General features: G+C 42.3%; 1 protein-coding gene across 2 annotated transcripts in view; it reads left to right on the forward strand.

The window, feature by feature from the left end:
* The window catches only part of SCFD2 (sec1 family domain containing 2), a 152,495-nt gene that overhangs the window by 106,436 nt on the left and 34,404 nt on the right, over positions 1-11,655 (forward strand). The gene's annotated exons all lie outside the window — the stretch shown is intronic.

Genomic DNA, 11,655 nt, shown 5'->3' on the forward strand with positions numbered 1-11,655 from the left:
AGATTGGCCTCTGCCCTCTTATGGCTCCCTTCCCTTCCTTCTTTATTTGAAATGGGATCTTTCAGAAGTTATTTGTAATATGGCTTCAGAAAGGGTTAGGTCTGCTGTTCAAGTGGGGCGGGTTAAAAAATCATTTTTGTCCTTGAGTACGGATAAATGAATGCAAGCCCTTGAGGATGGGTAAGTAAATTAGTTATTAGTATATCAGATAAAATAAATGTGTGCAGTAAACAGGAATAGGAATCTTAAACATGATGTGCTAACTTTGCATGGCATTTTAATGTTTTGCCCTCTGAGATCCTAGATGGTAGATTTGCTAAAGTTCCCGTCAAGGATATGACTTGTCCTTGTAGCATTCAAATCTTTAAACAGTCACTCATGTGTTTTTCTGCTCTAGTTTTCATCAAGGGGAGAAAGTTTTGTGGTTCATCTTTTGAGTATCTTCCTTGAAGGAACTAATAAATCTACCAGACTATTTGAATGTTGTTGCATTTCTTAGACCTGCTATCATTGTCAGTTCCTATCTTGTCATTGTTAATCATTAATAATTGGTTCTGTTGAGGTTGTGACTTTGTATTTTGTTTATTGATTGGTTAACAGTAATAAACGATTGGTGGTGGCGATAGCACAATAAGTATGCTGCTACTGATTATGATTTTCAGCATTTATAAGCTGCCTTTCTGGATCATGCCCACTCAAGGCAGGAAATAAATTTTGCTTTACTTAAACTTTTTAGTATGAATTTATGGGGAAGGTGTTCCTCATAGGTTCTCAGATCCACAAAACGTAGCTTGAAACAGCAGAGGTCACTGTTCTTATTACAGAATTTTTAGAGCATCAGTCAGTTCAGTGTTATGAAGATTCACAGAATGTTACTAGAGCTACCTAGATATTATAACCCTTTTGCTTCTGGATGCAACTAGACCATTTAATGTTTCCATTGGAACCTGGGATTAGTCCTGTCATACTCTGTTCCCTGTAATTGCACCCAGAAAGCCTTTGCCGGCAAAAGCAGCTGATGCTGGGGGGACAAGGAAGGAAAATTGTTCTGATATTTCCTTTTTCTCCAGTTGCTAAACTGGGAGCATGGGACAAGGAGGGTCGCTAGGCAAACTGAGATTTTAGGATATATGTCAGATTGTTTTTTATTGCTCTCCCCCCCCCTCTGTTTTAAGCTGTTTCTATTTTAACTGTAAGCCACATTGAGTCCCTGCCAGGGGGAAAGTGTGGATTCAGAATATAAATAAATGTAATATAACAATAAATATAGGAACAAGGGAGGGATTACTGGGTATCTGGATCCCAAGTAGATAAGGCAAACAGCGATACACTTCACAGCTATCTGTTTATTGTGTTCTCTGGACAAGGCAAGTGGTTTTGATAAGAACAGCCGTGTTAAAGGTTTGTGGTACAGAAAGCAGCATTCGTACTTTTAGAAGCTGAGGCACAAATTAAATATGGTCTTGCATAATGGGGTCTTGATGTACTGTAGTTACAGTAGCGTCAGAAGACAAAACCTTATTTACAGGTACACTATCTATCTGACAGTGTGATCCTATATTCAGAAGGTGAAACCCATTGTTTTCGCTGGGGTTGTCACTCAAGTAAGTGTGTGCAGAATTGCGGCCTGAATCCTATAACTTGCTGTTTGAATGGCTCTCCTTCACTGAACATGCAAATCTCCATTCATAAATTGAAACTCAAGAAAACATGGCTTAGGTCTATTTGAGTTTCTCATTGATAGGCACATGATCCCTGAGTGTTCTTACCTAGCTTGAATCCGTGAACTGAGTGATCTTTAATGTTTTCCTCCCAAGGCAGGCTATTCTTGGAGCAGAGAGTGCTTCTGACTAATTAAAGCAAGTTGGGATGAGTTATACTCAGCAGCGTAGCAACCCCCGCTGGCGCCTGGGGTTCAGCATCACCAAAACTTGCTTAGCTGGCTTTTTGAGGGACAGGCAGTGGCTCTGACACCGAGCAACCCCCGTGCCGCCCTGCAGTCCCCTGTGCCGCCCAGTATGCCACATCCCACCCCACCCCACCCCTGCCTTCCTTCCTACACTACTGGTTATACTTTCTGATTTTTGGCTGTATATGCCATTTAAGCAGGAGCAACTCGCCTGCCGGGCCAGAGCTGCAGCAATAGCCTCCTGGCAGTGGTGTGCCTGCCACTTAATAGAAGGGTGAGAGGCTGCAGGGACACACCAGGCTGGAATAGCTCAGTCAGTAGAGCACGAAACTCTTAATCTCTAGGCCATGGGTTCGAGCCCTACATTGAAGGAAATGATTCCTGCATTGTAGGGGGTTAGACAAGAAAGATGATCGCCGTGGTCCATTCCAACTCTAAAATTCTATGATTTTGTGATGTGTGCAGCCCCCACCTTGCCTGTTCCACTCCTTGTAAACAGCAGCAACACTGCTGCCAAAAGAAGAGTCACCCCTGGCTCCAGGATGGAGTAAGAAATTAAACATGAAGCCTGAAGAACTTGATTCAGTATGCTTAATCGGCATCCCTTACAGGACATCATGCTACGCCTCCCTCCAAACAGGTTTGATACCATTCGCACATGAGTACATTTTGTGTATGCTATACCAAAAAAAATGAAAAGCTGCGGGGCTCCTCAGTTTGTTGACAGATATTTTATATCTCTTATTTATTTGGGGTGCTCCTCTGTCGCAGAGTGCAGGTGAGTTGCGACTTGGTATTATGAAGGCAGTTGGAGAACTATCCACATATGAACTACAATTAAAAAAGAAAATGAGCAGCAGAGGGCAGTGGTGCAGTGCTTGAATCTTTGAAAAAAAGATATAAACCTTTCTCTGTGTGTGCTGTGTGTGTGTGTATTGGGGTGGGGCAGGAATCTTCCATCGATAACAGGCAGAAGATCTTGAAAGTTCTACTAATATCTTGTATTTGTCTTAATAGATTAATAGATAATGTGTGGAATTAGAACCCCCCTCAATGCAATTATTTATATGGCTACCTGACTTCTGTTTCTGGTGATAATAGCAAAACATTGGTTTATTTGGAATTGCAATAAAATGTATAAATTTAGACTGACACTCATAGGCCAGGGTTTGTGGCTTCCAGGCAGACTTTGAGTCCCAGCAGCTCCTTACAAATTGGCATTATCCCATGTTATTATGGAAACATGAGAGATATTCACCTCATTCTTGCAGCTACAGTCTGGTTCTTTCTTCTAAACCTTTTTCAAATTTAAGCGCAAATGGATCAGGAACGTTGACCTTAAATAGATAATTTCCCAGAACTTGCTTCCACAGGAGGCAGTGATGCCCGCCAACTTGAGTGGCTTTAAAAGAAGATTAGAGGAATTCATGGAGGAGTTGGCTATCAATGGCTGCTAGCCACAATGTGTATTCTCTGCTAGAACCTGCAGAAGGAAAGAGAACTCTTGTGCTCGGGTCCTGTTTGTGGGCTTCCCATTGGCATTCATATCAGTCTAGTGCAGGTGCTGATAACAGCAAGGTTGCAGGTTCAATCTCCGTTTGGGGCAGCTGCATATTCCTGCATTGCAGGGGTTGGATTTGATGATCCTCAGGATCTCTTCCAACTGTTCTATGATTCTGTGATCTGGTTGGCCACTGAGAGAACAGGAGGCTGGACTAGATAGACCATTGGTCTGATCCAACAGGCTCTTCTCATTTTAAGGAACTCATCTTAAGGAAGGAGTTAGATCACAGCCTTTAGAAATAGGTGACATCACAAGAGCTTGAGCTGCTTAACTTCCAATCCTCTTCTCATTTTAGTTCTATCGCAACAGGTCCTAGCTAAAATTCTAAACTGTGGCCAAACATTAGGAGATCTAATTCATTAATTTTCAGTGACCTCTGAAACAACCTCACACCAAATTTGGTGTCTTTCTTGGAGTCAGCGTTTCCTAGAAATAGTTCCAGTGTTTCCTTGGCAGCCTCTTTAGAGTTGCTTTTGATTGTTTCACCTTAATTGGAACATGTGGATAAGATTGCTTAGCAGTGGAGCTATTGCTGTTTCATTGTTTATACGCATACTTAATTTTCCATGGCAGTACTGGGTTTGTGGCATGTCTAAATGTGGCAACCGCAGGAAACAAGTAAATCGGAGATACAGTGGTACCTCGGGTTAAGAACTTAATTTGTTCTGGAGGTCTGTTCTTAACTTGAAACTGTTCTTAGTCTGAGGTACCACTTTAGCAAATGGGGCCTCCCGATCCCGCCGCACTGCGGAGGCACGATTTCTGTTCTCATCCTGAAGCAAAGTTCTTAACCTGAGGTACTATTTCTGGGTTAGCGGAGGCTGTAACCTGAAGTGTCTGTAACCTGAAGCATCTGTAATCCGAGGTACCACTGTACTCAGTAAGGTTGAATTTTCATATATAGCCTAACAAAGTAAGTATTACCTTTCTGGGTCAGAACAATAATATGTCCAATAATATAATAATACCAGCTGGCCCTGCCACGCGTTGCTGTGGGTCAGTCTGTTAAATGGAGCCTCAGAGTCCCCCTTCAGACCCCCCCTCACCTTCAGAGTCCCCCTGTTTTACACGTGTTATGTTTAAACAGGCGTATCCCTGTGAATCCCCCCCACCCTGTTCCGACCCATTACCTATCCCCCCTCTTCCCCCCCCCATCCCCCTGGCTCATCCCTGTGATTGGGCTCACCCTGTCCTGACCCATGACCTATTATTTATTTATTTATTTATTTATTTATTTATTTATACCCTGCCCATCTAGCTGGGTTTCCCTAAACAGGGCTGCCTTCAGATGTCTTCTAAAAATCTGGTAGCTGTTTTTCTCTTTGACATCTGATGGGAGGGCGTTCCACAGGGCGGGCGCCACTACCGAGAAGGCCCTCTGCCTGGTTCCCTGCAACTTGGCTTCTCGCAATGCGGGAACCGCCAGAAGGCCCTCGGCGCTGGACCTCAGTGTCTGGGCAGAAGAATGGAGGTGGAGACGTTCCTTCAGGTATACTGGACCAAGGCCATTTAGGGCTTTAAAAGTCAGCACCAACACTTTGAATTGTGCTCGGAAACTGCAACAAGTTGATGCTCAAATCGTACCTGTGGTAGTAATGTAAGTTACTTTGAAAGTATTCTCAGGATAAAACTTACTAGAGCTGGTGTCAAACCAGTCAGTGAACAAGGAACACTGTAGTTTTTAGGGTAATGATTCTGAAGTCAAACAATTCCTCCTCGGGTGTTCAAAATCTGTATCCATGGGGTGAGCAAACTCCTGCATTGAGTAAGAAAATCTGTGAGTTTGGCTGAACACATTTACCAATTCTCTGCCCAGTTGGAAACCTTGCACTTTGAGGGTTTCCAGTTGTTGTTGTTGTTGTTGTTTATATACCACCCTATACCTGGAGGTCTCAGGGCGGTTGTGGGGAGAGTTGTAAGTACATTCAACCAAGTACACTTGCTGTACAATCCCCCTTCAGTGCAGGAAGATCAGGGTGGAGGGGGTGTATCACGCAGTTCCATACCCTCACGTATACAGATTCCAATGCTGGAAAGGGCCGCTACAGTGTTTAGTGAAAGCGAGCCTATGATTTCTTGCAAAAACAACTTTTTCCAACATAACTGTCTAAAGCAAAAATAGCTTGAGAAAATCATAGTCTCTATAAATGTCTCTATAAACCCCCAGCACGGGGTTCTTAGGAAAAGACCAGAAGTGTTCTGGCTTTGCTTTCAAAGCTTGGTTCAGACTAGCTGTATTCTGCTGCTGGGCGATTTTGTCAAGTGTTCTTTTCTATTTTGATAAATTATTATGTGGATTGCTAAAGTCCTGGGCAGTCTGAAAGTTTTACAGCCTGCTAATGAAAATGTGTTGAGTGTTAGAAACAAGTTGGCGCTGTAAATGGCAACGTTTCCCCCCACAGAATGCTATTTTAACATTTCCTCCTCCTCTCAAGATGGCAGTGCAAAACCTTGGATAGTATAATCCATTGGGGGGGGGATGATGGGCTAGAAAGATGGAGGGAAGTTGTTGGCTCTTTTAAGTTTTTCTAAAACACACACAGTGATGTGTGACAGTGTTGCTCTGTCTGGTTGATCACCCTAACCCTGCATTCACAAGTAGGAATGAATTGTGGGATTAGGGAGAGATCACATTCAAATAAATACAACACAGCAAAATCCTTCACACAAGTAAAGGAGGAAGGCTATGCAGAGTGGATATTAATATCCAGTACTTCTATCAGACCTTGGATATGGAGGTTTCAGAGTAAGATCTGCCCAATCTTTTTAGGCTTTGTAATAATAGAATCATAGAATTGTCAAGTTGGAAGGGGCAGCCTTGTTTAGGGAAGTTTTTAATGTTTGAAGTTTTATTCTGTTTTTGATGTAAATTATTAATATTATTTCCCTGGAAAAGACCCTGATGTTGGGAAAGATTGAGGGCACTAGGAGAAGGGGACGAGGGAGGACGAGATGGTTGGACAGTGTTCTCGAAGCTACGAACATGAGTTTGACCAAACTGCGGGAGGCAGTGCAAGACAGGAGTGCCTGGCGTGCTATGGTCCATGGGGTCACGAAGAGTCGGACACGACTAAACGACTAAACAACAACAACAACAAAATAATATTATTAATATTATTACTCTTCTTAATGACACTTCCAACTCCACCCCTTGATGATTCACAGCAGCAGAATCCTATACTCTGTGTTTGGCAAGGCTTACTGCCTAGTAAACATGTTTCGAGTTGCAGTCTTAGTGGTCATCAGTCAAAAACATTTCCGCTGGCTCCTCTGTCTGCTTATTTTTTTTAAAAAAATAATTTTTATTAATTTTATACAAACAAAACAAACAAAACAAACATACAATATAACACTGTCCCTTCGTTTTCCCTCCACCCACCGGTCCACCTCTGCCACCAGTGAAACCCGTGTGCTTTAAGAATCAAAGGGGTCCATTGTAAGTTGGGTTTGGCCTCCCCCCTCCCTCCTCCCCCCCATCCCCCCCCTGCCACTGAGAAGACAGGAATGGAGGAGCTCTGAGGATTGGTTTCCCCCAGCTCTTTCATAAACATGCTTAAACAAATATAAACATAACAACCATAGGGAAGAGTTTTAACTCCCCAATTCTTATTATCTTAACATTTTAATTGTGACTTCCTCGATAGTCTTCCTCCTGGTTTTCCTAACAAACTCTAATTGCTTATGGCGGATTTTCTATTCCAATTTAAAATCCTTTTCTTATAATATTAACTCAATCCTCCTCCTTTTCCATGCTGCCCTCCCACAGGCCCCCTCCTGCCACAAGAGGAACCTGTAGGGCACGGCATTTCCAAGGTTCCATTATATCCCCTCCTCACCCCTCTGAGCACCCCCTGCCACTGAGTATCTCAGAGTAAGGAGAGGAGAGTAGGCAGCTTTCTGCCTAGACACCTATCTTAACTTACAAAAATTTACATTAACCTAAAAATTCTTTCCTAAGCCATTCTTATAACTCCCTCCAGAAAACACAACTTTTTTTCTTTCTTTTTTACACTCCATCTCCTCTCCCTAAGTCTTTTCCCCCAATTGGATCAGCATTTCCGTTAACAAGCCAAGATTTCGAAAACCGTCTTTCAAAAGCCAAGACAAAACCTTTTAACTAAAATTTTCACCCCACACCCATTCTTTCCCAGATCCATCTCCAGGCCTTTGTTCCCCCCTGCCCCTGTCCTTCCCATCCCTCAATGACACCACCCCACATTTTAACCCCTCCAGGATCTTCAATTCCATTGATCTTTAAGTTCCTTTGCTTCTCATTTTCTTGCTCTGCTTGTTTTTCTTCCTTTTGAAATCCATGCTTTGCTTCATCCCAAACATTTTTTTTATAGTCCAAGTCCCCTTCAAAATTTTCATCAAGTTGTTTCTCCTCACACACAGTCTCAGACTCAGCAGTCTCCAAATCCAAATTATCCTCTAAGTCCTGAACTTGGACTTCAACCTCAGCTGATGGTAAATTGGGATGTTGCCGTTCCTTGTAAATGTCCTCCCATGTTTGTAGATAGTTTAACACAGCCTCCTGGAAGGCTCGAGAGTACTTTGTTTTCATACTTCTCTTAACCGCAGACAAACAGGAGGTAGGGAACAAAGGGTGCTGGAAAATTCCTTCCTGTTAGACGATCGACTCCATTTTAGCTGTTCTTTTCCTTTGTCCTTTAACTCAATCACAAATCCATTCTTGATTCCAATTTAAATAGTTCTACCACGTTTTCAATCAATTTTTACTGATCACAGCAATGCAATAAATCCACCCGGTCTTTTGACAGTTTGACAGCTTTTGACAGCTGTCAAAGCGCTCTTCCCCTTGATGATGCTGTACCTCAAGGGGTGCCGGACTCGGGAGCTGAGAAGGTTCGAAAAAGTCTTTCTTTCTCTCGGGTCCACAGTCCCAAATACTTTTTCGTCGTTCGGCTTAGGTTTATTTAAAGCGCCTCCCAGTTTTCCATTAGGAAGAGACCGACTTCCGTTTCTTTAAAGTCTCTCCTATTTTTCCAATTAATGAATTTAAAGTCCAAATCAAAATTCCACTTACTTTATGGAAACCTTTAATTTTGTTCGGAAGAATCCGCCGCTTGCCGGGTCAGGACTCGGAGCTTCGCTTCTCGGAGGTGAGATATAGCCCAAAATGGCTCCCGCGGTTCCACCCCGCCGGCTCTCGATCGCTCTACTGAGCTCTCGGGCAGCGGGGGATCCGCAAAACGGAGCAGCCGCTGGGCGCGTGAGTCACCGGGACTCTCTACCCGGTGTTTTTACGGGGAGTCTGCTCGCTCTGCGGACTTCCCCCCCCCTCCGCGAAGCCAGGGACTTCGGCACGCGAAGTCCCTGCGTCCTTCTCTCCGCCGCGACAGACCGGAAGTCATCCTCTGTCTGCTTAATAGAGATGGGGATCATTCTTTTCAGTAGAGCCCAAATCTTCCCAACACTGGCAAGCCCACATTGACAAGTGGGTGAGACCACCACCTGCCTGTCACTTGTCAGGTGATTGACAGGTAGGTTGTCCCACCCACCTGTCTAAGATGGCCCAGGTAGTGGGGAGGGGAGATACTGCCATGCAAGATTGAACTCCCCATGCATCAGCTGACTCACCAACGACATGCCCAAACCGAACATAATAAAACTTGCCACTTATGAGTGGGGAATTCTACGCTTCTTTCTTCAGCCAACGCACTACCTGCCCCACACCTGGTGTCACATGTGACATGGTGTCAGTTTTATGCAAATCTGTGTCATCTTGTGTTCCCTTTTTTGCCCATGTGCCTCTCTCTTTTTGTCTTCTTTCTTTTTGTGATTGAGGAATCGCTGCCATAAAGCAAAATGATTAATTTTGTAAATAACCCGGTAAAATAACTGAGTTTGCATTACCTTGCTGGAGAAATCGGCTGGCTCAGTTTCAGATAGATAGACTATTGTATTATATTTACTCTCCTCAACCCAGAAAAGCTACAGAGCCTTGATTAATTTTTTTTTTTGAAAAATCAAGATAGAGAGGTTTGCAAAGCTGTTTGGATTATTATCAGATGAATGATTTATATGATTCATAAGCTACGTAAATCTCAATAAACACCTCTGCTAGAGATGTTCTATTGAATGTCATTTTGAGTGCAAAGTGTACTTCAAATCATGCTGCCACTCATGGTTTGAGGAAAATATTAATCCTGTCAAAAAAGAAAATTGTGAGATTTTCTAATATTAACTTTTGCCTTGGCCTTCTTTCTTGTTAAAGGCTCACTTTCTTTTAATTCAAATCCAATATTAGAAGTAGAATTAAATTTGAAATTATTCCTGAGGTTGGATTTAAGTTTTTTAAGCTGGATGGAAATGCAAGAAGTTTATTAAAATAGTATTTCTGTGCATTATATTGAAAGCCATTACTAACTTCATGGAATTCTATTTGTTCAGTTCATTTAAGGGAAAGGTCAACATAAGCTACAATATCATGATTACCGATACAGTGGTACCTCGGGTTACAGACGCTTCAGGTTAAAGACGCTTCAGGTTACAGACTCTGCTAACCCAGAAATAGTACCTCAGGTAAAGAACTTTGCTTCAGGATGAGAACAGAAATCGTGTGGTAGCGGCGCAGTGGCAGCGGGAGGCCCCATTAGCTAAAGTGGTACCTCAGGTTAAGAACAGTTTCAGGTTAAGAACGGACCTCCGGAACAAATTAAGTTCTTAACCCAAGGTACCACTGTATTGTTGCACTCATGAACAGCACAGTTGGATTAGAACTAAATTGCATGGGGTTCGTGGTAGGTAAAGATAAAGGTAAAGGACCTCTGGACGGTGAAGTCCAGTCAAAGGCACTCATCTCGCTTTCAGGCCAAGGGATCCGGCATTTGTCCACAGACAGCTTTCCAGGTCATGTGGCCAGCATGACTAAACCGGTTCTGCCGCAACGGAACACCGTGACGGAAGCCAAAGCACATGGAAACACCGTTTACCTTCCTGCTACATCTATGGTCACCTCTTTGATTTCATGCAACCTTCTTCAATTGCGTTTTTTAACCATATAAGAATATGTGTGGGGAAGACTTCAGACAATAAATAATTTCAAAACCAGTCTCCTCCTAAGTTGCTGCTGCTTATCATTTTCTTTTGATTCAAGTTAAGAAGGGTGTCCATAACCAACAGGACTGGATTTTACAACATCTGAGTTATATTTACGTGTATATCCATGCATGTTTTCAATCCAGGAACACACTGTGCAGGAACACACTGTGCATTATTGTCAGCTGCACATTAAAAACAATAGTCTTCTAACCTGAAGCTGGGTTATTTGGTGCACAAAATGTACAAAATACTGTTCCACCCTTAAACAGTGAGACCTTATTTTGACTACGCTTTTAATATGTGTACGTATTTTTATTATTTTATTTCATTCTCCTTGTAAATCACTTCAGTGTTTTTTGTTACACGAGTTCAATAAGCTTAAAAACCTAACCTTTCATATCTGTAGAGAAAGTGTGAGTCATTTTTAAAGCTTTATCTTTTATTAACGGCAAGCACATTTCATGACAATTGTATCAGCCATAGTGTTACTGGGGCCCTTTTCATCCCAGCTTAGATCAAATCAACCACGCTTATTACTATTACTGCAGTTGTCATTATTATCAAACAACCATGATATTTTAGGAGTGTGGGTGTTTTATTGTATTATATTACCATTTGAAGATGGGACCATGTGGTTGAACAGTGGGTAGCAGGTATAATTGATGGTGGCGGTTTTAAAATATTAGAGAAGCAATTTCTAATATTTTAGAAATATTAGCCAACGGCCCAAAAATATGGTGGTGCTACAGTTTTGTTTAGGTCCTTGATGCGATTGAATCTATAAACTTGCTATAACATGTTTATTATTCGCAGAGAATAACCTCAGAGTTGTTGTAACAGTCCATTTGTAATCCTGGAAACTGTGTTGCCTTTTCAAAACTGTCTCTTAAGAGAAATGAGCTTCAAGTCAATTCACTGAGAATACAAAACCTCTTTGCTGTGTTGTTATGCAAAGATTAAAATTTAATTTTAGACGGAGTAACCATAACGTAGAAACAAAGGGGGGGGGATACTTTCTGAAGCTTCCTTGGGAACATGAATTTCACAGCTGTTTCATATTTGTACTGAAATGTTAGCAAGATCAGTGTAAGGCAGATAGATATCGCCTATCATTGAT

This window comes from Zootoca vivipara, chromosome Z1 (genome assembly GCF_965207765.1).
Source record: "Zootoca vivipara chromosome Z1, rZooViv2.hap1.1, whole genome shotgun sequence".
In the NCBI taxonomy this organism is placed as follows: domain Eukaryota; kingdom Metazoa; phylum Chordata; class Lepidosauria; order Squamata; family Lacertidae; genus Zootoca; species Zootoca vivipara.